Source organism: Anser cygnoides, chromosome 3 (assembly GCF_040182565.1).
Source record: "Anser cygnoides isolate HZ-2024a breed goose chromosome 3, Taihu_goose_T2T_genome, whole genome shotgun sequence".
Taxonomy (NCBI): Eukaryota; Metazoa; Chordata; class Aves; order Anseriformes; family Anatidae; genus Anser; species Anser cygnoides.
The window spans coordinates 36,412,760-36,418,540 of record NC_089875.1 but is presented as its reverse complement, the minus strand read 5'-3'; the positions used below and the strand labels follow the sequence as shown (position 1 = coordinate 36,418,540).

Sequence of the window (5,781 nt, the reverse complement as noted above, 5' to 3'; positions counted from 1 at the left end):
ACAGCTTCCGCATGAGGGGAAGTGGAGGGGCAGGCGCCGACCTATTCTCTTTAGTGACCAGCGATGGGACCCGAGGGAACGGTGTCAAGCTGTGGCAGGGGAGGTTCAGGCTGGATATCAGGAAGAGGTTCTTCACTGAGAGGGTCGTTGCACACCAGAACAGGCTCCCCAGGGATATAGTCACGGCACCAAGCCTCTCAGAATTCAAGAAGCGTTTGGACTGTGCACTTAGTCGTATGGTCAGAATTTTTGGGTAGACCTGTGTGGAGCCAGGAGTTGGACTCAATGATCTTTATGGGTCCCTTCCAACTCAGAATATTCTATGACTCCGTGATTTCCTTGAACACCCCCAGGGACGGTGACTTGACCGCTTCCCTGGGCAACCCGCTCTAATGCCTGACCACTCTTTCTGAGAAGAAATGTCTCCTAATTGTTTTAATTGTTGCAGAGTAGGGGCATGATGTTTCCTTTTTTCCACTCACCAGTGACATCGCTCGACTGCCAGGACTTCAACTATGACGGAGAGAGGTTTAGCAACTGCATCAGCCAGTTCCCTCAAGACCCTGGGATTCACGTCATCAGGTCATAGACTTGTACTTGTTTAGATTCATCAGGTGGTCTCAAACCTGCTCTTCACTTACAGTGGGTGGGACTTTGATCCCCCAGCCTCCATCTATGGGTTCAGGGAAATGAAAGACTCGGGAAGGCCGTCTACCAGTGCAGACGGAGGCAAAGAAGTTGTTGAGTACCTCAGCCTTCTCCATGTCGTTACCAATTACTCAGATATAGAAACTCACTCCTAGTATAAGAAATTAGCCAGCTATAATCGCTTACACACTACTATTTTCACCCGTCAGACTATTTTCACAAATGTTAAAGGTGTCTAGTTCCACCCCTAGGTCCCATGCCACTGTCCGGTTGATTTCCAAGCATGGGTTCGATGCTGCCGTCTTTTTTACGGCTGCGTCCGAGTGCCACGCTCTGTTCTGGACAATAAGCATGCCTCTGCTCCACGTGGCTGTCTGCCTGACACTCCTGCCTTCACCTCATGCCACCATTGCACCATTGGGAAGGCCCGGGCCCCCTGTCGCTGTATGGCTAAGGGCCAGCCTGTTCCCTGTGTCATTGAGGTGCCAATGGTACCGCTTATAAATGTCTGTGGGCTGTGCACCAGCGGTCCCTTGGGCACTGGTGTCAGTTGTGCCACAGGCGCAATCCCTCTGCCCATGACACTTCTTCTCATTAGGTGCATTCCTTCTCAGTGCTTCCTTGGACTGCATCGCTGTCCTCTCACACCGAAGAGGCCTGCTGCTCACCTTCCTGCTTCTGGTCTTCTTCCTGCTGCACAAGCTGGCTGTCAGAGCACCTAGAAGCTCAGTGAATGGTGGGCCAGCTGCAGGGGGCCTGTTTTATAGAGTGAAGGTGGGGCAGTGGTGGCCACTGTGACCTCAGCAAGCCTCTGTGATGGAGTGGCCCACGCGAGGCCAAAGGCAGCTGTGTTGGGAGTGGCCTGGAAGATGCCCTCACATGGAAGAAGAAGGAGAGTTGGGCTGGCTGAGGGCCCCTTTTTCTGGGGCTGGCTGCCCCGGGCCACTTGGCTTGCCAGGGGAAAAGGCTGCCCCTCGGCCACAGGAACTGCCCTCCACCTCCCATCCTGTGCCCTGGGTTTATTTTTAACACTGTTTTTTAGGTAATTTCATTCTATTCTTTATCGAAAAGAACAGAAGCAAGGTGCATCTTCAGCCCTAATTCCCATGTGTGCTTTGTGCTCTGAGTGAAGAATTTCTTCCTCACATCACATCTAATCTAAATCTCCCCTCCATTTGTTCAAAGTCATTATTCCTTATTCCATCGGAACGTTACGTGATAGAGTCCCTCTCCAGCTTTCTTGTAAGCTATTTGTATGGGTTAGGTTAGGTGGCAGAACTGCAGGACCTTACAAATTGCAGCCTTATCTACCTCGTTACAGTGTTTCTAGCTTAGTCAACCTGGAAATGTTTTGGTTGATCAGCTTTCTTGGATGCCTTAGTCAATGCACTGTCCAGCTCACCGCATATGCAGCTGTGCAGTAATGGATTTGTGGTGAAGCTCCTGCAAGAGTTAAAAAAGAAAGATGTGTATTCAGCTTGTGATCATTTCTCATCTGCCTCCACCTGTCTCAGGAGCTCCTGCAAAAGCTCCCACCAGCCCAGTGACATCTTACCAAAAATTCCTATCAAACAATCAAAAGACAGGTGGGTATGTGAAGATTCATGTTGTTTTGCAGTAAGGTGTCACCTTCTGCAAGTGGATTGATCTTATCCATCTGAGTGATTCTCCACTTGCAGTTGTCCCAGTAATTAGGTTCCAGTGACACTCCTAGATAAGAATGCTTTATCCTACTATTTAGTGTAACACAGAATGCCTTATCCTATTATTTAGTGTAGAGGTACCCTTTTGGAGGTACCAGGCTGCTATTGTTGTACATGTAAGCTTAGTGAAAAATGATGCTGGGTATGTTGCTTTGTACACATATAATTTCTGAAAGATGTACTAGGTATAGTAGTAGCTTGTTGGTGCTGGGACATGGCAGGAGGGTGTGTTTTCAAGGATTATCTTGAATGACCCTTTAGAGTAAGCGCAAGTAGACATGTCCACTTCTGGTACATTTAAACATGAAGTACCTTTGGAAGGATGGATTCGAAGTGAACATCATCTCCTCTTGACTATGTGCAAGCAGCCTGGATGGCATAGTAATGTTATGACAGACATTTGCCTGAATGACACACAAACGGAAATAACATTTTCCTGCTCTTTAAGGCATTCTTGGAGTTCAACATTGCAAGTAGCTAGCACATCAGACTTAAAGAATGTTCAGATGGTCTTGATTGGTATAGAAACAGCAAATGAGAAAATGGAATTTGATTATTTTATTATTGGGTGATCCCTTTTTTTTCAGGTGAGGTAGTCTGAAAAAGGAAAAAATAAATAAATAAATGAAAGGCCTTATTTGCAGTGGTACTGATCAATCACAGTTGTAAATGAGTCCAAGGGGAGTAATATTTACCGGTGTTCATCATCTTCTCTCCTATAAACATCAGAGAGTGCAGACTTAAGTAAATGCCAAATGTTTTTGAAAATCATATCTCAAAGACTTTCACCCAGTGAACAAGAAAATATATCCTTCCAATAACTACATCACTGGGTATAGGATTGTAAAGCAGAGAAGAGCTGAGAAAAAATGAAGACTTTCTCCAATTAAAATATAAAAAAAAAAAAAAAATCAAAAGGTAAAAGACTCACATTTAGGCACATGAACTGTTTCCAGTAATAAAAGGAAGAGAAAATGTTCAGATTAGAAGAACATTGCTAGGAAAATACTCTTAAAGATGATAGCAAAAGAAAAAAATTAATTCTTTTTTTTTTTTTCTTCCCTAATCTGTGGTGGGAATTTGCATCTGTTTTGCAACACAGCTACCTACAGGCATGCCAGAAAACTGTAGAAAGAAGGAAACAGAGGTGTTTGGAGGATGCGTGTGTTGACTAGAGCCAGTGTTTAAAATACAGAACAGTTACAATCATGCCATCACTGTTTGACAATGCACATTTCCTCACAGAGCTAAAACTAACAATAACGTCTATCTTTTCTGCAGTATTTCTCATCAGAAGATCTTGAAGTACCATTGATAGCAGATATTACAGCTCAGCCACAGGCATCGTGACTACACATCTCTGACCATCTATACCATGCTAGCCTGGGAGAAATGCTGAGACATGCACTCTCCTGCAGTTGCTACTCAGTTCCCTGGCAAATCACACTCCAAGACACCCAAAGGAACAAAAACATGCCATGAAGGAAAGTGTGTCAAAATTTCATCAGGCCCACATCAGTGCAGATTTTCTTGCACTGCAGGCACTCCCAGCACTGAAGAGCTCCCTTACTCAGGGACACACTCAGTGGTAACTTTAGACCATTTCTGAGGACACGGTATTATCTCATCCTAGTAAGGAGAGGCAGCTGCAATGTGTTGATAATCAGATAATCAGGTCTGTGTAGCCCAAAATGTTTGATATGACTACTGTATACCACAGGAACAAGTGAGCATCTGAACTTGGAAGAGATTAGTAGAATTTTTGGTATGAGTAAAGCCCATAGGATTAGGGCTGAAAAGAGGAGTACTGTTTTCTTAGTTTTTATTTTGTCTTCTGAGCAGCTGGATAGCCAGCTCTGGTGCTTTTCCATCTAATGAACGTGGGCAATTTTTAATGAACTCAGAGGTGGGCAAGGCCCAAACTCCCTGCCCAAAAAACTGTATAGCAGAGATAGAAGGAGCCCTTATATTTGTTTATTGCAGCTTTTCAGACACATGTTTATGCTGAAAGAACATATTTCTTTCCTGCTTTTAAGGCACAGGCTAGATCATAGCAGGTCTTTCTCTTCTTTCTTTGAGTGGCCACAGCCAGGAAAGAGCTTCTAGGCATATCTAACCTCAAAAGATTCCAAAACTGTAACTTTACTGTGGTAAACCAAGGCATGGACTGCAGCACTGAAACATGACTATCCTGACTATCCATATTGCTTAATTGCTCACATGGTCCCTGCAAACTGGCCTTCGCTGGTTCTCCAGACAGGCAGGAATTGTTCAGGTAGTTGCATGTGGCAGGACTATTCCCAGTGGGCTGTGTGATGAAGTCTTTTTGAGTATCTTAGGAGAGGAGATAGTTTAGGCTCTGTAGATGGGAGTTGGGACAGGCCACTTGCCCTATGAGCCAGAGAACAGGACCATTCTATTTGCAGCAACAAACATATCCTGAAATGACCATAATAAACAAGTCATTGCAAGTGAGTATCAGTGAAATTAGAAAAAGACAGAAGAATAGCCACAGAATCATAGAAACATCTATTAGCTTGGGTTGAAAGGGACCTTTAAAATCAGCTCTTTCTTAGCCCCATGCCATGGGCAGGGATGCCACCCACTAGGTCAGGTTGTCCAGTGTCTTGTGTAACCTTGTCTTGAACACCTCCAGGGATGGGACATCCACAACTTCTCTGGGCAAATGTGTTTTCCCTGTTTTCCTATACTCCCAGTGGGAAATAAATAAAGGGAGTAATTGTTTGGCAACTTGCAGAGACACCTCCTTACCATTGGCTAAACAGCTGAAAACAAAAAGCTATACTTGTGTTACAGACACAGTAAAGTATTACTGTACAGTGATTTGAAACTCAGCGACTGGGTACTAATTCCAAGCTGACTAAGCTTGGAGCAGAAATGAGTTTTAACAATAAAAGGATCACAAAGTTGGCTCCCAGAATCAGGGACTCTGCAGCAATCTCATTCATGATCATCAGCACACAATTGGTGGGATTCACATTGTTTGCGTGTCCATAGACATACTTTTGATTTTGTCTGTTCATACAGAAATGGTAGGAGAGTATCAAAGAAGTTTCTTTCCATGAAAAAATAAAGAGAAGTCAATACATAATACCAAAGAAACTTCAGAAATGCATGAAACTTGTGTATCTGTGTTCTGCCAATAATATTAAATATATGCATAATACTTGCTGCTAGCAAAGGGTGAAAATGGGTTATATCTATTCCCTTCTATTTCTACTCCTGTCTGATCTTCTTTATAACACAGGACACAAAATTTCCCCAAGTAGTTTTCCCACTGTGTTCATGCACCATGGATGAACAGAATAAATGTTTTGTTTTTTCTTTCAGAAGATATCCTACCTTGATTTAAGAGTACTGAGAGAATGATATTAAGTTTCTCACTTAATCTTCTCTGTGTTAAGCTAAA

At 43.7% G+C, this 5,781-nt stretch overlaps 1 long non-coding RNA gene across 1 annotated transcript; it reads left to right on the top strand.

Moving 5' to 3' along the window:
• The first annotated feature begins 439 nt into the window (after positions 1 to 439).
• LOC125179990 (uncharacterized) lies at positions 440 to 5,206 on the top strand. Its single transcript, XR_007158180.2, has 3 exons — positions 440 to 1,690; positions 2,163 to 2,234; positions 3,633 to 5,206. It is a non-coding gene; the product is annotated as an uncharacterized lncRNA (long non-coding RNA).
• Positions 5,207 to 5,781: the final 575 nt, after the last annotated feature.